This window comes from Delphinapterus leucas, chromosome 20, assembly GCF_059928025.1.
Source record: "Delphinapterus leucas isolate spDelLeu-1000000601 "Yukka" chromosome 20, BTC_Dleu_Yukka2, whole genome shotgun sequence".
Lineage (NCBI taxonomy): Eukaryota > Metazoa > Chordata > Mammalia > Artiodactyla > Monodontidae > Delphinapterus > Delphinapterus leucas.
The window spans coordinates 53,054,554-53,076,548 of record NC_143148.1 but is presented as its reverse complement, the minus strand read 5'-3'; the positions used below and the strand labels follow the sequence as shown (position 1 = coordinate 53,076,548).

At 43.0% G+C, this 21,995-nt stretch overlaps 1 long non-coding RNA gene across 1 annotated transcript in view; it reads left to right on the top strand.

Annotated features, from left to right (window-relative positions):
• The window catches only part of LOC149744708 (uncharacterized), a 333,956-nt gene that overhangs the window by 185,290 nt on the left and 126,671 nt on the right, over positions 1 to 21,995 (top strand). Inside the window, exon 2 of the long non-coding RNA XR_016391032.1 lies at positions 3,483 to 3,608. This is a non-coding gene — a long non-coding RNA (uncharacterized LOC149744708). The remainder of the gene's footprint in view (positions 1 to 3,482; positions 3,609 to 21,995) is intronic.

The following is a 21,995-nucleotide window of genomic DNA, read 5'->3' as shown; positions in this document are numbered from 1 at the left end:
CAGTGCCCAGATTGTACCCACACCAACTCAATCAGGATCCCTGGGGGTGGGCCCCAGACACTTAAATTTTCTTAGAGATTCCTAGATGATAGAAATGTGCAGCCAAGTTTGGGAACCAGTGCTCTAGCCCAGGACTTCTCACACTTTCACATGCCTGTGAATCACCTAGAGTCTTGGAAAATGAAGCTTCTGATTTATTAGCTCTGGGATGGGACTGGAATGTTTACATTTCTTTTTTTTTTTTTGCGGTACGCGGGCCTCTTACTGTTGTGGCCCCTCCCGTTGCGGAGCACAGGCTCCAGACGCGCAGACTCAGCGGCCATGGCTCACGGGCCCAGCCGCTCCACAGCATGTGGGATCTTCCTGGACCGGGGCACGAACCCGTGTCCCCTGCATCGGCAGGCAGACTCTCAACCACTGCACCACCAGGGAAGCCCTGGAATGTTTACATTTCTAACAGGGCCCTGGGCAGTGGTTCTCAGCTGGGGTGATTATGCCTCCAGAGGACCTTTGGCAATGTCTGGAGACATTTTTGGTTGTCAGAACTTGGGATGGAGGGAGGTGCTGTTAGCAGCCAGAGGGTGCAAGTCAAGAATACTGGTAAACATCCCACAATGCACAGGGCAACTCCCACAACTAAGAAATTTCTGGCCCCGAATGTCAGTATTGCCGAGGACTGAGAAACCCTTTTCCAGGGTGAAGCTGATGCTGCTAGTACCACAGACCATGCTCTGAGGAGCAACAGAATCCCCTTCTCCAGTTTAGCCACAGCGACTCTGGGCTGAGCTGTCCAAGTGAGACTGAGGATTCATCACAAAGCGAGCTGACACAATGAGCAGAGATCAAATTTTGTCTTTGGTTGGGGTTTTGGTGAAAGGCAGAGAGGATTTCACTGGCCCCAGAACTTTGGTGTTAGAGGAGCGGCTGTTTGAATGTTTGTAAGGACGTAGCATTGAGAAATCAAAGGCAAACTTCCACATTTCCACCGGGTTTAAGCAGCAAAGACAAAAGAACTAAAGGAGGCAAGCGCATGAATTATTAACAGGCCCGGGTGTGAAAGTGTGGTGCAAGCCTTTTTAACACTCTTCGAGATCAGGATGAGGAAAAATGGGCTGAGACTTAATTGTTTCATTGACTTCTGCAGAGGAAACCCAGAGTCATCAAATACACAGAGTGCAGAGGAAGAATTCATGCACAACACTTTCCTCCCTTACTTTTCTGTTAAGATTAATTTGTAATTTATGGCTCTAATGACGTGCCTGGTGATGGAGTTGAGATCTGGCTGCAGGATTCCTCTCACACAGCCACCCTCGCACAGCTCTCCAAAGCTTTCCCTCCACCCCACTCCCCCTGCCTTTCTTGGGACCCACATCATTTCTCATCCGGATGAGCACGGTGGTCTCCCAATTGGTTTTCCTGCATTTACTCCGTCAGCCTTCCCTTCAAAGTATCTCCACATTGTGGCTGATGGGAGTTGCTTCAAAAGAGCATCTGATCACCCCTGCCCAGGGGAAACTGTTTAATGGCACTTCAGGCTGTGGTCAGTTAAGTTTCCTAGGGCTCCACTATCTCCTAGGTCCATGGTCCTCTAAGCGTGATCTGTGGACTCTAGTGGGTTCCCAAGAGTCTTTCAGGGGCTCTTCAAGGTTAAAACTATTTTCATAATATTAAGCCATTATTTGCCTTTATCACTGTGTTGACAGTTGTCCTGATGGCACAAAAGCCATGGGGGATGACAGTGCTGGTGCCTTAGCAGGGATCAAAGCAGAAGCATCCAACTGTACAAGTTGTCATTGTACTCTTTACTACCATGCTCTCGGAACACAGAAAACAAGCAAATAAGTAAACAAAGCATTTTTTCCTTAAGAACATCCTTGGTAAAGGGATACAAATGATTAATTTAATTAAATCTCGACCCCTGAATACACGTCTTTTAATATTTTGTGGGATGCAGCAGGAAGCGCACAGAAAGCACTTCTGCTGCCCGGCAAAGCACAATGGCGGCCTCCAGGAAAAGCACTTGAGTGAGTGCTTGAGTTGTGAGCTCAACTAGCCACTTCTCTTCATGAAACACCGTTTTCACTTGGAAGAGCAGCTGATAGATAATTATTCAGACTGGGGTATTCGGCAGACGTTTTCTTGAAAACAAAAAAGGTGGGCCTGTCACTTCAAGGAAAACAACTGACAGTATTTGTTGCCACTGCTAAAATGCAAGCTTTCAAGTGAAAATTAGAATTTTGGACAGCTTGTATCTGTAACTGTGAGCTTGACAGCGTCCCAATACTTGAATACTTTTGTGATGAGATTGATGGTATTAATAAATGTGTGTTTTTTTTAATGTGATACAAATGAAATGTGAAAATATTTAAAAGCTGCATAACTCAGAGAATCCATATTTTCCAAATGAATCATCATGAATGAGTTCAGGGACCAAAGTGCAAGATGGACCAATGGATTTTAATTGGACAGACTACAAGATGAATTATTGATAAGGTTTCAGGTTCTACATTGCAGCTAACCTTTAAGAAATACCCCTTGTTGAGTTTTGGTGTAGTATCAAACAAGACTATCCACAATTATCTGAAAAGACTATTAAAGTACTCTTCTCTATTCTAGTTACGTATCTATGTGAGTCTGGGTTTGCTTCATATACTTTAACCAAAAATTAAATTACAATGGATTGAATGCAGAAGTAGATGTGAGAATCTAGGTGTCTTCTATTAAGCCAGACTTTAAAGGGATTTGCAAAAAAGTGTTAAACGATGCCACTCTTCTGACTAAATTTTTTTTTGTCTTGAAAACTATGGTTATTTTTAGACACAGCTGTGTTATTTCTGTTGACATGTAATGGATTTAGTATTATTATTTTAAATGAATAGATAAATATCTAAAAAATTCATCAGTTTGAATTTCTAAAATGTAAATATCGATAGACATAACTCACATAAACAAAAGCTGTTTGGAGACTTCAATAGATTGTAAGTGTGTGAATGGGTCCTTAAGACCATAAGTTTGAGGTCTGCCATTTTAGACCTCACTGCTGTCGTGTCACCTCTTTGATCTTCTCGGTGCTCGGAATGATGGGCTACTATTGTTTTTAACCTGTAAATGTTTACCACCCTAGAGGGCCTTGCATTTCAGAGAGTGATCACATTGCATGATCAGCTGAAGTTTTGCAGGGCTAAGGAATTTGGGAGTTTTGGAGGCTTAATGGCTTGCAATGTGGAAAGCCATGCTGTGAAAAAGAATACCAAACAGCTGGTGGGAATTGAATGCCCACTGAGAATTGCTCTTGGACGCATTGGTCCTTCACCCTGAACTCATAGGACTTATAACTATCAACCTTCCCATTCAGGAGGAGCTGGGCTGAGCCACATGTAGATTGTTCCACAGCCCTCCTATAAAGGGTTTTCATAAAGGATGGGTTGGATTCATGGTGTTGCCTCCTCAGACTGAGCTGCTTCTTTTTTCTTCTTTCTCAGAGGTGACCCAGAAGTCACCATCAAGACCTGAGTAGACTGGTTTCCAGTGAGAACACTGCCCCTTCCACAAGCCCACCTCCTCAGAGCTGCAGGCATTTTTCAGGCCTCATCTAGCCTCCTCATGGGGTAAGTTGTCTTAGCCTGGACCAGATGGATGCCCCAAGGAAATTTGGCTAAAACGTCTTCTCCTGAACATCTGAAACTCCCATGCTCACAGGCACCCATCTGTTCCTCTTGAAAATATATCACAGCCAGTGGGTTTGGAATGATCTGGAATTTTCACTGCAAATGAAATATCTCTGCCCCATTTTCTCCGACACCCAGTTCCCACTTTCACAGTGTTTGGTTTCCTGGGAAGACAGACTTCAGTGCGATGCTAGCATTTTGGATTTCTGTGTCAGGATGGTGCCTAAATCCTGCCATTCACCCTCTTGTTCTCTAGTCTCCTGAATCAAGGTTGCTGTATGAACAAGGGCAGAGACTAAATGGAAAATGGGGAAGGGCTTAGATGGAAATCCATGCCCCATGAAATGCAGGATTCCTGCAATTAGCCGAGATTAGGCCAGGAGGCGCCAGGAAAGCTCCTTGCTTCTCCTTCCTGAATCTCTAGTCTTGTTTAACTGAACCAGAGGGTGGGATATTATAACTGTAATTCCAGAAAAAGCCAGATCAGCCACACCAGATAAAGAGGATAGCTAGATATGACGTTCTCAGACACTAGGAAGGAGCTGGCGTGGGCAGCCCAATCCTTGATGGTCCAAGTTACTTGGCTAGTGATTGGAGAAGGGAGATGGTAGAAAGGAGATGGGAAGGCTTATTCTCCTCCCACATGGGGAATAGTGCTTGGCTTAGACTGGACTGGAGGAAAAACTAAGGATAGGTCCTTCTTGGGCAGTGATTCTCAATCTCAGCACCACTGACATTTGGGCCTGGATAATTCTTTGTTGTGGTGGGGCTGTCCTGTACATTGCAGGATGTTTAGGAGCAACCCTGACCTGTACCCACCAGACACTAGTAGAACCTTCACCCCCCGCCCCGAGTCATAACCATCACAAATGTCTCCAGAACCTGCCAGTATACTGCCCCCTCTGTCTTTATGGATTTTTCTGTCCTGGATATTTTGAACCAATGGTTTCATGACATACGGCTTTTTGTGCCTGGCTTATTTCACTTTGTATAAGGTTTTCAAGATTGATCGTGTTGCAGCATCCATCAGTTCCTCATCTGTGTTCGTTGTCAAATAATATTCCACGGTGATGTGACGCATTTTATATTCCACGGTGATGTGACGCATTTTATATTCCACGGTGATGTGACGCATTTTATATTCCACGGTGATGTGACGCATTTTATATTCCACGGTGATGTGACGCATTTTATATTCCACGGTGATGTGACGCATTTTATATTCCACGGTGATGTGACGCATTTTATATTCCACGGTGATGCAACACATTTTATTTATTCATTCGTGAGTTGACAGGCATTTGGGTTGTTTTCCAGTTTGTGGCTATAATGATACTATGTGCATTCACGTAAAGGTTTTTTGTGTGGACATAAATTCTCAGTTCTTTTGGATGTATGTCTAGGAGTGGAATTGGCGGGTCTTATGGTGACTATATGTTTAACATTTCGAAGAACTGCCAGACTGTTTTTCACAGTGGCTGCACCATTTTATAATTCCACCAACAATGTATAAGGGTTCCAGTTCTTTCATATCCTCACCAAGACTTGTTATTGTGGGTCTTTTTGATTCATTCATCCATTCTTATACATTCAACAATTAATTACTGAGTACCTATGTGTGCTAGAGCCTAGGGTATAAAAGTTAGAAAATCACATAAGAAGCTTATGATATTTTGGCAGAGACCAACAGTAATCAAATGTTAATGCAAATAAAAGTAAAAATGCAGTTATGGGGGGAATTACAGAGGGGTAGTTGTGCATGATGCTATGTGACTATAATGCAGGCTTTCCTGGAGCTTTGACTTTGTGCAGGGGCTCGGGGAAGGTTTCCCTTAGGAGGCAATGATTGAGCTGAGATGTACAAGCTGAACGAGAGCTAAGTAGATGTTTGATTATAAACAATAGTGTTCATGGATCTCTGCCTCAGTTCTTCCTTCGTAATATGGAGTTTGCCAGATCCACATAACACTGTGGTTTGGGGAACTTAGTGAAAGCTATTGTTAGGGAAAGATTAGATCCCTCAATTAGTGAGTCTGGTTTCCAGTTGTAATCTTCTGCGCTCCCTCACTCTCCAGAAGAAAGGATCTCTAGACAAATGATGGTATTGATGGTGGTGGTGATGATGGTGGTGGTGGTGATGATGGCAGTGATCCTGATGGTGGTGTTGATGGTGGTGGTGATGGTGGTGGTGGTGGTGTTGATGGTGGTGGTGGTGATGATGTTGAGGTAGGCTGTGATTTGATGGTGCCTTCTATGCACCAAGTACTGTGCTAAGTAATTTAAAACATCTTATTCATCTCTTATAATGACACTGCAATAGGAGGTCAGCATGAGACTAGAATGAAGGAGAAAGGGAAAAAGGCAGTGGGGAAAAAGGCCCTGAGTTTATGTACGAAGGAATTGGACTTAGAGTTGAAGAAATGACTCTGAGGCAAATATTTCCAAGTCTGTGTTCAGAGAGCACCTGAAATAGGTACTTGGTTTCAGAAACTGTATTTTTATGCAATGTAGTTCTGTTTATACTTGAAGGGTATTTTACTTCTTGAATATGGAGTGCAATTTCTTTTATTTCAAATTACTTCTCTGGTATTAAACTAAATGGTTTAGCTTAATCACATATAACAAACCTCCCAGTGTAAGGGCCTGGATCCCAAATCTTGCTACAAATTAGTTTCTAGCCCAGGCAATAAATGCATACCTGGAGCAAATTCAAAAAGGGAAACCACTTTAATTAGGTTTGAAAGTGTCTCCAGTCAGTTCCAGAATAGCTGTCACTGGATTTATGATGTACCTTCCAAATTGTAACTCTTTTCATATTCAGCTTAAGTGAGACGGCCACAGAGAAACTGAGCTTGATTTCTTGAAACCTTAATGCTTATCTCCCCAAATAAGTGCCTCTAGAAAATATATGGGTGAGACAGATGGAAGGCAAGCCGGCTCACCTATCAGCCTGTATCATCGTTTCCACTTAACTGCAAGGGTTCTAGGATTAATCCAATCAAACTTTCCTTGGAACATTTCCATTAGTATAATCTGACCCCACTAATCTGTCATGCAACAGTTGCTTTCACTTTTACATTTATGCCCAAATGACAGTAATGCAGGCTCTCCTGGAGGAGGAGCTGGCACTGAGACTCAGAAGTTAGATGACTTGCAGAATATCAGTGAGTTCTACATGTCAGAACCAGGATTCAAACCCAGGTTACTCTAAATCCAGTATTTTGAGCCCAAGGGACATACTCAGAAGAAAATGTCAGCAATGAAAATAATGGTCAGTCATTTCACTTATGTGATTCCCAGCTGTTTTGAAGTTGAGTCACCTGTTCATCTTTGTTGGATTCTTTTAGTCTTGTTTTCCCAGCCATAATACATGAACGTAGCAAAACACGAGAAAGTGGACAGCATGGCATGGCAGAAAGGCATGAGGTTGGAGTTGGAAAAGTGGGACTAGAGCCTGGCTTTCCACTTCTCAGCTCTGTGACTCTGCACTTAACCACTCTGACCCTTAGTCTTCTCTGGGTACAGAGAATTAACACCTCTGGGTAGAGAGCTGTGGCGAAGATGAGGGGAGAAAATGCCTGTGGACTCTAAATTGCCTTCCACGTTACTTACTGCTTTTAACATCTAAAAGAGTATGATGAAGTGTGGCAGGAGAAGTCTGCAAGGTCTGCTCTGAGAGGTAATTGGAGGTGTCGTACTGTGTCAGGAAGTCACCATGACGCTTAGCCTTGCGCACTCAACAGCCAGCTCTTTAATTCTTGCGTAAATGGCGTAGTAGTTGTGAAGGAGGTAGGACGTCAGGGTTAGAATTCCCAGTATCTCCACAGTGTGCTGGACACTGTACTAAAAACTTTATGAATATTATCTCATTTAAATAAATCTATGTGATTGGTAGTAGTATTAGAATCCTCACTTCGCAGATGGAAACTGAGCACAGATTGGTTCAATTTACTTAAGTTAGTTCAGCTAAACAATAATTTTCTTTGATCCCAACTTCTTTTCCCTTCCATTTCCTTGTTATTATCAAAGTAGTTTACCAATGGAGGTTTAACTGTTTCTCCTAGATGACTGTCATGTAACTTTAATCTGACTGTAAAGTGATGTGGTAGGCAGAGTAAATCTCCCCCCATACGCCCCCTGCCCCAAATTTTAGATGTCCCCATTATAATTTTAGGAGCTGTGAATGTGTTACCTTACATGGCAAAAGGGACTTTGCAGATATGGTTAAGGTAAGGATCTTGAGATGGGGAGATTATTTTAGGTTATGTGGATAGGCCGAATGTCATTAAAAGGGTCCAGTGTAATACAAAAGCCAGAGACAGAGATATGAGGACAGAGCAAAGGCCGGAGTGATGAGTTTCGAAGATGGAGCAAGAGGCCAGAGCCAAGGCATGCAGGCAGCCTGTAGACGCTGGAAAGGGCAAGGACATGGATTCTCCCTTAGAACCTCCCGGAAGAATTCTGCAGTTTTCGTCCAATAAGACAGACCCATTTTGGACTTCTGACCTCAAGAGCTATAAGGCATTGGGTTTTAAGCCACTAAGCTTGAGTTGTGTTAAGTTTGTAGTAATCTGTTGAAGCAGCAATAGGAAGGTAACACAGAGGGTCAGACCAAATGATTGTTCTTGGCAAACCAACCAAACAAAACACCGTCATAAACAGTCAAGTACACATAGCTCTACTGTGGGCTGTAACATTCAGAGTGGCAGTGGATTGTAAAGCCAGCCAGTGAGGTCAAGGCCACACAGCTGGGGAGTGCAGCGCCTGGAATCCAAGTCCAGGTCTTTCCAATCATGTCACCCTCCTTTGTTCATAAATATGGCCTGCATAGTGACTCACTCCAGGGCCCACAGCTGGTTACCAGCAGAGCTGGGCTGGAACACGGTCCTCATGGTCCAAATCCTTTTTTTTTTTTTTGAAAGCAATGATGTAAATCACAGACTCATCACAGAATGGGGATGCCTGACCTGGTCCTCAGAAAGCAATGATGTAAATCACAGACTCATCACAGAATGGGGATGCCTGACCTGGTCCTCCTGCCTCGTCCGCTTGACTCATTTCCGAAAGAAAGATGGATGAGTGTGGCGCTCATCCATCGCTTGTGACTCTCCTCACTAGCCTGTCCTCACAGTCACGTGTGAGAGAATGATTGGCATACAGTAGAGCCTGATGTGAAACAGTCACCAATAAGGTGGCTAAGGTGTGCTAAATGTCCCAGACTGCACTTTGCTTCCTCGTCACCGCCACCCATTACTGAGGGAGAGTCCTGACAGGAGAGTGTCTTTCGGTGTGAACAAGGGCTGGGGTGACTCATGGTTCAGGGCATACCCTATAGAATACCATGTCCTCCCCAATGCCAAGATTAGGATGCAGCTATATGACAAAGTTGTACTTCTGGGGGAAGGAAGGAAACTAAATGTGGATGGGCACTCATTTTGTATACAGAATTATGCCCAGTGATTTCAGATTGCTTAATTCTCACAATGGCATTATGAAGTATTATGATTATTCTTTCCAAATGTGGAAACTGAGTCACAGATCCAACAGGTAAGTGGGCTAGAAGTAGTGCTGGGAAGCTTAGAAATGTGGGATTAATGGGGAAAAAACCCAAAGTTGTAATTCATAACCTTGGGTAATTAAAAGGTATTTAATGTCCTCTGTTTTCACTTATGAACAGGCGTGTTCAAATTCCATTATTGGCCAACATATAACCCGTAGTTTATTTTGACCTACTAGTGTCCTGAATGGAGCTGATGTAAATCTATTTGTGTGGCGCTGGGTGAGACATTGAGAGTCGTTGCACACTACACCAGAGAAGGATTCAAAGACTTGAATTGTAGTTGGGATATTATCATTATTAGTATTTTGTCTTGGACAAATCAAAAATTTTAAAAGAGGCTTTTCCCTGGACTTTCTTACCTGTTGAGGCAGCGTTAATATAGAGAATATCATAGGTTTTGAAAACAGGAAAACTATATTAAAATTCTGATTCAGTTATATCTTAACTGTGGCCTTAAGCAAGCCCCTTAACCTCACTTGCCCTCAGGTTCATCATTAGGAAAATGAAGATAATGATATGTAGCAGTAAGCCTCTTTAAGAACTGCAAGTAATAAATAACAAAGCATCTAGAAAGCAAGCTGGCCCACAGACTCGCATAAGTGGTAGCTCTCCTGCATGTCTCTCATTTTAGTGTTTGAAGACCTTTGACCACTGTTTACGGGAAACTTCTTACACAGTAGGCTATATGTCAAGGGTTATACTTGCATTATCTCATTAAATCTTCATCACAAGTTTAGGAGGTAGGTGGTATCAGAATCCTTGTAGGTAAGGAGAAGATAAATAATCTGTCCCTGTAACTAAAACCAGTGATAGAATCAAGATCTGAATCTAAGTACTACTGACTCCAGAACTCCCACTTTTAAAATTAAGCCCAAGCTAATAATATATATCCACATACATGATCACTTTTGTAGAAAAAGCTGGATGTCAATTCCCTCCTCTTCCTCTAATGCAGGTAGACAAACCAGTGATTTACTGAGTCCTTGTGAGTCCCTAGATGGCATCGGGACAAGAAAAACCCAGTACGAGCCATAACAATGCTTTCTACTGAAAGTTGTAACTGAGAGTAAGTGTCAAAGGTGTGAAGAAAGTGAGATTCAGATGTCTGATTGCCCATGTTCTCAGTGAGTGGAAGAGTTGCTGCTCAAGGCTGATGGGAACCTGCCTCTCTGAGAACCAATCCGGAGACGTTTGGGCTCTCACCCCAGTTTTTGCTCTGTTCCTTCACGCTGATTCTCAACCATTCTGTAGGTTAGACAGTGGGTTGGGAAAGTAGATGACTGAGTTCTGTAACTACCTCCAGCGTGCTTCCCAGAAAATTCATATTTAGTGAGCTTCCGTAATCTGCCAGGTAGACTGCTAGCAACAAGAGTACCAGAAAGATGAGGTCCTTATCCTTAAAAAATTTTTTTAAAAGCCCTGATTTGTAGCATCTGCCAATTTCTGGGGTGTACATACTCCCACCAAGGCTAATTTCAAGCTTCATATGTGATGTTACTGAACATGGAGTTGGGAAGAGACGCGTGTGCTGGCTCTGGCGAACCGGTACAGTCTGGCTCCACCCTTCCCCCAGGTTCTTAAATATCCTCTTTACCGGAACACACGCCCCGAACACACGCCCCTCCTTTGCCTAGTTAATGCTCTCTCATCCTTCGGATCTCCATGCAATTGTCACCTCCGCAGAGTTTCAACTGGACCCTTGTCCCAGATGGAAAGCCTTCTGAGAGTCTGAGAGGCCTTTCTAGTCTTTGCCCTCGTTTTGTGAAACATGAGAAAACACAGAGAGAAAGTTTGGCTGTGACTACCCATGAGAACCCCTGAGCAGGATACAGAGACCACTGCGATGTGAACACTACCTTGAAGCAATCTTTTGAGATGGAACCTTTCTGTCAAAATGGCTCTTGGGGTGAGTCCTGGGTCCCAAGGAAACTTTCACAAAAAAATCAAACCCAATTTTCCCATAAAACAACTGAAAAGGGTTAGACCAGCTGACATATGCATCACACAATACTGAAATCTCCCGCTCCACGTGTTTATTGTTGAACCCTGGGTAATGTCGTTTTAAGCTGTGTAAGGGTCCAACTTCCAGTGGCATTTTAGGTGTCTCAGGGCAGACTAAAGACATTTAGTCGAGGGCTTTGGAAATATTACAGCAGTGCCGTTGTCTTCTACCTGGAGGCCACTGAGCTGATTTGGATAAAATAAGAAATGGCTTGACCCCTTAGCCTCAAACAAAATCAGGACAAAATTAAACACTTGAACTTTAAAGGAGCTCACCTAACTTCTGCCCTATTGGTCTTACTTGCCTCTGCCTTCCCTTCCTAATCGCCACTCATGGCCAGCACTGGGGACATCCTGCTAGGAGTCAGCTCTGCCGGGGCTATTTCTGGCCTCACCCAAAATAGGAAGAACCCGAGGTCTCCTGAGAGCCTCGTCTCCAGAGATCACCCACCTGCATCTGTAGTCACGAGAGAGAGGAGCGTTTGCGGGACTTGGTGTCAGGGGCTGAACTTTCACCTGCTGATCGAACTAAAGAGAGCCACTGACTCTTCAGAGGGTCACCTATTACCGTTTGTCACCACTGCCCAGGAAATCGACTTTTTTCTCATGACCTGCTCTGACACCACCATCAATACCCTCATTTGCTTTCTGGTGCCTCCTCTCGGGTCTAGGTGGCCTTTGTCCAGAAGGCCTACCCAGGGACATTTTGTTGAACTCCTCCTATGCAGGCAGAGTTAAGTATGGTCATCATCGTTTCCACCTTTACCACCAGCACTGCTAACATTCTCAGAGCTCGCACAGTGGATCAGGTGTCACGCTGAGCATTTTACCCGCAGAATCCCCTCTCATCCTCACAGCGACCCTACACATTTATGGTTCCCGCTTTGAGTCGAAGATTCTAGGACTCAGAGGTTAGGAAAATTGCCTAAGATCACAAAGCTAGTAAGTGGCAGAAGCAAGACTCAAATCCAGGTCTGTTTACAAGCCCAATATCCCATCTAACAGAAATTGATGGAATGATGAAATTTCATTTACAAAAAAATAACTGTTGGAAAACAGATCACTTAGAGGCTGTATTTCCTTCCTGTCACTGAGTGTTCCCAAGGAAACTTGTCGGCTATCCTCTTGATATCACAGATGGACAGAAGCCGTGGGCCCATCGGATATGCCTGGAGGCCTCTAGCCCAGGCCTCACTGGAGTCAACAGCAGTTGTGGTCTATAACCCAGGGCCACTTTCCTTGGCCCCTTTCCTCCCATAAGGACATAATTGCCTCCTCCTCCCATTTCTCCTTGGAGAGCCAAGCCAGGTGGTAAGACATTTATAAACAGTGAAAAAAATATTTTCATTAGGGCTTCTGTAGTGGCGCAGTGGTTGAGAGTCTGCCTGCCGATGCAGGGGACACGGGTTCGTGCCCCGGTCTGGGAAGGTCCCACATGCCACGGAGCGGCTGGGCCCGTGAGCCATGGCCGCTGAGCCTGCGCGTCCGGAGCCTGTGCTCCACAACGGGAGAGGCCACAACGGTGAGAGGCCCGCGTACCGCAAAAAAAAAAAAAAAAAAAAAAGTTTTTAACAACTTTATTTCCACCGTACATATACATGCCTCAGATTCAACAACAGAAGACAGTTGGATCTTTAATGACTAATTTTAGCAATTTTTACTTTTCTACATGCAATAGTGTTGTCTCCAAAGGCCTTCTGGTTTCCATCACCATGTAGGAGGGGGCTGGTCACCTACTCCCCGTGTAGCACAGAGGCCACAAAGGTGGAATTTCCTGAACACAGTTTGAATGACAGATTCTGCCCCAAGGCTGCCTTTGCTATTTGTCCTGGATTAATGAAGCTCATGGTGCTGAGTGGATTCTGCATTTAGCATCCTATGGTAGAAACAGTTTCATTGTAGGTAAGGGCAATGGCTTGCTAGGATCTCCTGGGGGCCCTGGGGAAGAGGAGAAGGAGGCCAGGACAGCGTCTGGCCCAGAAAGGGACTGAATGTCCTCACCATTGGCCTGAGAAGTTTCAGCCAAGCAGACCAGATTTTGCTCTGTTCAGGTAATGGGGCAAATCTAGGGTGATTCTGGCCCAGGAACACGAAGCTGGAGGGCAATAGGTGAATTCCCAAGGCAGATTGGATGGGTATTTACATCAGGAGATCTAACTGTATCAAAAAGAGAACAAATAAAGAGAAGGGAGAGAAATTACAACTGGAAAGCATTTATTTTGTGCCATGCTCTTTACATATCTTATTTTAGTTTGATGTGGAGCTGTAGCATCAGATAGATCTGGGTTCTCTTTCTGGACCATCCTGAGCCCATCACTTCAGCTAGGAGAATGGAGTGAAATGATGGTCAAGCTGGAGTACTTGCTCAGTCCTTTCTCTTACGGGAGTCACAGCTCAATCCCATTCACCCAAACCCCATAGAACGTGTTCCCCACAGGAAGGAAGCGTGCAGTTACTGCATGCAGAGGGAATGGACGTGAAGCAGCGAAAAGCAACATGTGCCCAGTTCAGCGATTGAACCCCAAGCCCTCCTGATATCGTCCGTGGGAGGTTTATCGGTGCACCACAGGCAGGATGGGTCTCTCGGGGGAGGAGGCATCTGGAGTTCCAGCTTCACAGTTCTGGGGAAGACTGAGATGAACCACGAAGCAGGACGTTGTCATCTAATTAAAGATTAATTTCCTAGTCCTTAAGAACTAAAAGGTGATTCTTTTCCTCAAACTGAATGGTTCACTTATATAGAGAGCACACAGAGTTACCTGCCAGGTATGAATAAAGCTAAAGCAAGATGGAGAGGGAAAAGAGGGTTTCTACCCCTGAATAGAATGGGAGTGGCCATCCTCATCATCCCAGCTGTGTTGACAGAGAAGGAAGGTACAGCAGCCTGAGAGCCCCCAGAGCGGGCTGGTTCACCTTGAGGGGCTGGGGGTGGTAGAGGACTCCACGAGGTGCAATGGCAGCAGCACAGACCGTCACTGCGGCGGTCCCAAGGATCTGCCCTGCAGCCCGCCAACTCCAGGGAGAGGGATGGACCAAAACCCACCTGCTGTGCTCTGAACCTCTCCATGTGTTTGTGCCGAGGCCGCTCTTCCCACGGGCGTCTCCCAGCCAGTGACTGAGCGTGGCAGGCAGAGTCCAGAGGCACAGTATTTCTGTGACTGGTCACTTTGGCTTGAGGGCTCGCTAGTGACTCTGCCGAACTTTTCTCACACTGCAAAGTGTGACCCTTGGATCCTAGGATCCTTGCTTTGCACATGTTGCTCCTCTGATGAATTCCCACTAAGCTCCTCTATGCCTTTGTATTAGTTTCCTATTGTTGCTATAACAAATTGCCACAAATTTAGTGGCTTAAAAGGACACAGATGTATTCTCGTACACTTCTGGAGGTCAGGAGCCCCAAATGGGTTTCACTGGGCTAAAAGCAAGGTGTTTCAGGGCTGCATTCCTTCTGGAGGCTCAAGGGGAGAATCTATTTCCGTTTCTAGAAGCCACCTGCATTCCCTGGCTCATGGCCCTCTCCTCTATCTTCAAAGCCAGCAGTGTAGCATCTTCAGATTTCTCTGTCTGACTCTGACCTTTCTGCCTTTTTGTTATAAGGACCCTTTTGATTATATTCGGCCCACCTGGATAACCCAGAATAATCTCCCCATCTCAGTATCCTTAATCGCATCTGCAAAGTCCTTTTTGCCAAGCAGGGTAAACATATGCACAAGTTCCAGGGATTAAGGGGTGAACATCTTTGGGGGCCATTATTCTGTCTACCATAATCTATTGATGCCTTTTTCAGGAAGCAGGTATTCTGTGAAGCCTTCTCTTACTCCTAAATCAAAAGCAAGTAAAAGCACTACTCATTCCTGTGAAACACATAATTTTAATTTTATGATATAATATTGTATTATTTAATAAATCACCCAGAACTGCCCTTATTTTCTTCTTTATGTCCCTTGAACTAGATGGTGAGATCCTTGGGGTTTTATGCATCTCTGTAGCCCCCAAAGTGAACAGAGTCTCCCTCAGTTTAGGTTTCAGTAAATGCTCACCTGAACTGAAGCATATACTTTGTGATATGTAGGTTCCATTTTGATGGGGGCAGTCCATTAGAACACCATTTGTAGCGTGTCCAGTATGTAACAAGACCAGCTAGACAGAGGGTCCATAAATCAGGTAGAAATTTGGGGAGATATCGCAGTCCAGCCTAATTTAAAATGTTGGGTGGAAGCACCAAGGCAAGGGAATGTGATCCAACATAGTGTCTTGGGAAAGTAACAATCTTTTGGAGTTGCTGAAACATAAAATTCAAGTAGGAGCAGAGCCTACAGATGAAGCTGGAGGGAAGAAATGAAAAGCCATGCCAGCCTCTTCTACGTCTTCCAGAGGAGTTGGGCCTTTGTTCTGTAGGTAATAGGGCACCAGCACGGATTTCTAAGTTGAGTAATGCTATGGGATTGACGTCTCCTGAGGCTGGAGTGTGGAGGGTGAGGGAGAAGAAGGCAGACTGAAGGCAGGGAGATTGGAATGGTTCACAGGAGGAACATGTGTGTTCTGAGTCAGGGCCGTGAGGGACGGGACAGGGAGCAGACCTCCTGGCTAAGCACCAAGTTAAATGAGGCAGTGACAATGACACCTTTAGCTCATGGTTTGTCCCAGGCCCTACAGAGTTTCAGTGGATACTCAATGAATAGGTATTTGCGGAATAAGCAACAGAAGTGATTCTAGTGATGTTAAAAGAAAAAATAGGATTGGGCTTCCCTGGTGGTGCAGTGGTTGAGAGTCCGCCTGCCGATGCAGGGGACAAGGGTTCGTGCCCCGGTCCGGGAAGATCCCACATGCTGCGGAGCGGCTGGGCCCGTGAGCCATGGCCGCTGAGCCTGTGCGTCCGGAGCCTGTGCTCCGCAACGGGAGAGGCCACAACAGTGAGAGGCCCATGTAATGCAAAAAAAAAAAAAAAAAAAAAAAAAATAGAATTGATGGAACCGGGTGATTGGGGAAGTACAAATGAATATGTTAGACTTGGTTGGAGAGCATAGGGAGGGAGCGTGCTAGGAGGTTGGCCTTAACTGGCTGTCCTTTGGCTCTCAGATGACTGACTTGGAGTGTACGTGCTGTACGTGTGTTGGAGGTGGGCTTGGGGCGGGTAGCAGCCCCTCTCTCCTGGTTTTCATACACCAGATCTTCCACGCCCCCTGCCCTTTGACCTTCAAGGCACCTCTCTCTGGCCCCTCCCTGCCCCTGCACATCGCTCTGGGCTGATTCTCAGCTACTCAGGTTTCTAGTCCTAGCATACCCCAGAGGGCATCCTGCATAGCATTCCTTCTCCAGCCCACTTGGGGATTCTTAAATTTTGCCTCATTTCCATACTCCCAGCATTTGCCAGCAAATTCATTTGGACTCATTTTTAATAAGCTCCTGGGCACTTGGCTCAGACCTTAAATATTTCACTTGATTTGTGTTTGAGAGGGGGGGATAACTCACAAACAAAAACTGATGGCCCTATATAAAATGACAAATATTTATTGGACTTTTCAAAATGCACCCAATACTTTTAAAGGCCTCTGGGAAAATATTAAATTAAAAGCTGTCTGTGCATTCAAAAACCTGTGAAATCAACTGCTCTTGGTACATAAAGCTCAATTTCCCCCATTGGTGTGTATGGGTTTAGACCATTTGGCCACCACAGTCTTTATAAATAGAAAGTGGGGACGAAACATTACATTTCAGTGATTCTTCCTTGTGGGCCAATTAAAAAAAAAATACACTCCCACCAGCAACATTCTATCTTCCCTCTTGCTTCAGTATGTGCTTGCCTGTCTGTAATACAATTGACTTAAAGAAATTGATCTATGAGGAGATTTTTAAATCTATAATTTTACCACAGTTGGGAGAATATGAATAACATAATTGACCAAATATAATTCTCATCTCTAAGGCTCACCCCTGATATGTCACTATTTCGGAAAGGAAAGAAACCAGCATTTATTGAGTACCTACTGTGTGCCAGGTTTTGAGCTAAGTGTCTTTTTGATCCATTCTTATTATCTTCATCTTTGCTGTAGCAAAATATGTATGTATATTATCTCTACCTTATAGATTAGAGAAAGGCAGCTCAGGAAAGCTAAGTGCCTTGTGCAGGATTACACAAGAAGTGGGAAAAGCAGGATTCAAGAATTCAAGCAGATGTCTGTCACCTGCAGGCACATAGTCATAGGAATAAATGCAGGGACAGTCATCAAATACCTCAATGGTAATTGTCCTTCTCTATCCTGTTTGCAAAGCATCAGCTCAGGCATTGCGCAAGCTGTTTAAGTGGATTCAGAGGTTGCTGTATACACGAGAGGGGCCTTCTCTTCAGTAGGCTTCACTCAGTTATTATTATCCTTCAGGAATTATTGTCTTGTTGCTGAATTTAATGAGGATGCTTTTGGTGTAAAGGTGATGTTGGCTTGTGGGTTAAGATGGTGTATTTGTTTCCTAGGGCTGCCCTAACGAAGTGCCACATATTGGGTGGCATAAAACAACAGAAATTTATTCTGTCACAGTTTCAGAGGCCGGAAGTTCCAAATCAAGGTGTTGGCAGGGTTGATTCCTTCTGGGGACTGTGAGAGTGAAACTGCCCCATGCCTCTTTCCAGCTTTTGCTGGTTGCAAGCATTCCTTGGGGTTCCTCATCCTGTAGACTTTATCACTCCAGTCTCTGCCTCTGTCTTCACATCATCTTCTTCTCTGTGTTCGTGTGTGCACTTTTTTCTCTTATAAGGACACTCTCATTGGATATAGGGCCCACCTTAATCCAGTACGATCTCATCTCCATCCTTACCTTGGTTACATCTGCAAATACCCTTTTTGCAGATAAGGTCACATTCTGATGTTCTGGGTGGACATGAACGTTTTGGGGGACACTATTCAACCCACGGCAGGTGGATATTGTTTATGGTATTTAGAAAGTATTTAGATAAAACGCCAACAGCATTTGATGCTTAATTTTATTACATATCTTTTTGGTTTTCTTTGATGTAAAAAAAAAAATCTTCTCTGACAGATTGAAGAGGGTCAGTCCATTAATAGACTGTATTATTAAATGATACTTTTATGATGGTATTGAGCTCTTCTTTGTGGTATTATTGAAATACATTGCTGGATTCAATTTGATAATATATTGTTTAGAATTTTTACATTTATATTCCAGTATAAGGGAGAATTGCAGTTTGTGGTTTGAAGCATTTCAACTGAGTTACAGAATCATTCTGACTTAAAACAAATTGGGAATTGTCTTTTAAACATTCTGGATAAGATTACATTTTGTGAAAATTAGTTAATCTTTGAAATTACTTGCCTACTAAATCTTCCGGACCCAAGGCCATTTACATAAGTGATGGTATGAAACTTTAAAAAAGAATTTTATTCAGATAAATAGTTATTGATCTAGGCAACTGGATCAATTTTGGTAGCCTCCTAGAAACTGTTTTAACATTTCACCGTGATTTTTCAGATTAATTAGTTGAATGTCATATGGTGTTCTCTTTCAAAAACTCTGCCCTGCCTCTTGTACACACATTGCGCTTTCGTGTTTCTTCTTTTTTTCCCCATTACTTGACTTCTCAGAGGTCATTTTATTTTCTGCCCTGCCATACCAAAGTACCAACTCTTAGGCATTTTGATTAGTTGTGTGCTTTTTCTGTTTCTTAATTTACTATGGAAACACTGCTTATATTTTCCCTTTTATTTTTCAGTTTAAATGAAAAGAGGTAACATATATATGTATATATACACACACATATGACATATGTAACATAATATACATATACGTGTATTTAAAGTTAAATTTTTTTTCAAGTACCTAATATTTAAACCTATCTCATATATGTACAAATGTATAAAACATTTAATCTATGAATCTACTTCTGACTATAGCATTTAACCCATCTCATGTGGATTTATTTGTCATGTGTTGGTATTTTGTATATTACACAATCCCTATTTACTTACAAGTATAGGTGCAAATTTTAATTTTGATCTTCTCTGACCCATGAGTTATTTAAAGGTGTACTTACTCAAAATAATGGCAAGTTTTGCTTTAATCTTTTGCTCTACATTTGTAATCTTATTACTTCTGATTAAATCATGGTGTTTGGAGGACTTGTGTTTTTGGAACTTTATTTAGCTGATCAATTTGTGTAGATATGTTAAAGACATTTAAAACAGTCTTCTCTATAAGGTACAAAATTATTATATACCTTTAACATTAATCTTACATGTTAATTTAAGTAGGATTTAGAATATTTTAATTTTCATCTTCCTGATCTTTCCAAGAGTGTTAGTTTATGTTGTTTCAGTTAGTTAGCTATTTGCTGAGGGATTAGTTAGATATGAAGTTGGTTAGTGTCCTTGGTCTGTTTCCAAGTAGGATTTATGGCTGTAGACAATGCCATTGGTGGTAGGTTCACACCCCCTATGTTTTTTGTCAATATCTACTTGCGTTTCTAATTATTTTGATTTTATACTTTGAGTTCTTTTTATTTGCCCATAGAGCTGCATGCCTATTATATTAAATTTAGATAATTCCTTCGTCTATATAAAACAAGACTGTGGCTGTTACTCTTTACTACATTTTATTCTTAATTCTACCTTGTCTACCTGAAATTAATTTTCACTCTCTTGTGATAGTCTGCTGTGTACCTACATCCCATCCTGGAGGTAGATGAGAGGCATATTCCACTAACATTTCCCCACAATCTGTGTGTGTATGTGTTTGTGTGTGTGTGTGTGTTATACAGGTATATAGCAGGCATCACAAATGAGTGGAAAATGGTGAAAATTAATGTCAGGTAGATAAAGTAGAATTTAAAATAAAATGCATTAACGAGTAATAGCCACAGTCTCATTTTGAATAGACAAAGGATTATCTGAATTTAATATAATAGTTGTACAACTCAGTGGGCAAAACAATACACCCAAAATATATAAAATCAAAATAATTAGAAATACAAGTATAAATTGACAAAAAAAAAATGTGGGAGATGTGAACCCTCATGCCCAGTGTTTGAAGCTTTCTAAAGGAGAAAAAAATGGGAGTAAGACAAAACTTAACAGTTGTTTCCATGTTTTACAAGATGGACTGTTCACTTCCTGCTATGCTTTTTCTGAAGCAGCTGTTAGTGAGACAGGGAACTCCAACAACTACTCTTCTGAAAGCTGGGTCCTTAGGTCCTGGGTTCTGTGGACCTGCATTCTGCTTGAGCACTTTGGGGTGTGCACAACGAAAACAAACGAACGTTACTATCCAGGCAAGCACATAATGCTTTGGTAACATCTGTGTGCAAGATGAGTCTGGTGGCCATCGATAATTTCTTTGGACTCCACTAGGCTTTGGAAGACATCTTTGGAAGAAATAAATAATAAGTCCTGCCAGCTAACCACTCGTTATTCATGCATTAAGTTTGTTGAGCAGCTAATATGGCTGTATGAGGAGTCCAGCCCTGAAAAGAGCAAGGTGAATAAAATAGACGCGGATCATACACTCCCTCATGGGATGGAAAGCCTGTCCCTCTGGGAGATAGAACAAAGCTGTGGTTGTAGGTCACCTGTTTCCAAGAATCACAGTCTCGAAGGGGAGACAAATTAGAGATGGATCCCGACAGTTCCCTCACATCTTGGAGAAGACGGTAGGGAGAGATGATTTATGTGATGGGGGATTGCTGGCGAGAAAAGTGATGTGACAGAAAGTGTCATAGCCTTGGGCTAAGAGAAAATCAGCAATTAGCCAGAGAGAGGCATGTGCCCCTCCCCCCGCAAAAAAAAATTGAAGATGGAAAAAATTCCTTAGTTTTTATATATATGCTAAGGAAAGGGGACGCTGTGGGGAGCGACCTCCTTTGCCCTGGGTACAAATAAGTCTACAATCCATCCACAGGTCCTGGCAGACTGAATTGAGAGCACTGGGAAAGTCCTAAGGTTACATTTTTCCTTTTGAAGAATCCTGCCAAATTGCTAATTTGGACTCACGTTCTTTTTCTGCAACATAGCTTTCTCTGACCTCGAAGGAGCTAGGGTGTAGGCAGCTGAGTGTCTGAATGTTTGAGAATTGCCAACTCTGCTTCTCCTCCCGTAACCCTCGGGTGGATTTGTCCATAGGGTTAAATGGATCATAGCAGTTCGGTGAAGTGGATTTTATGTGCAATTAATGTTTGTTAATTTGGTTAAATGTCAAAGTATACTTTTTGGGGGGGTGGGAAAGTTCCTGCAATACAACCTCCACCCCCAAACCCTTTAAGAATCAAGGGGTGAGATGTTATTCTCAAACAAATGCAGAAGCGATCATACTCAGCACCTGCTTGAAATTGAATGGGTGATACCTTAGTTAAATGTCCCTCTTGGGACATGAGACAGGAATATGTCAGCACATCTGAGTTTAGAAGCGAAATTAAGGGGATAGTTGAGAAAACCCACTGGAAAAATATTGCCTTTGCCACCTGGCCTCCAAAGAAGAAAGAAGGGCTTTGACTTAATTTTTGGCCCACTTGCTTGAATCCCTCATCTTTTTGTTCCCCTAATATTTTAATATTTTCCACTTCTGTTTGTGTCTTGTGTGCTCTGGGTATTTTTTTATTAATCTTAAATGTGTCCGTATCTATATATTCTGGTTCTGTTCGGTGCTAAAGGTTCAGAGACAGTTACTGGAGCCTCATTATAATGACCATTTTTATTAACTAAAGTCTACCATGCACTTATGTAAAATACACACAGTAAAAATATAAATAGGCTAAAGCATTT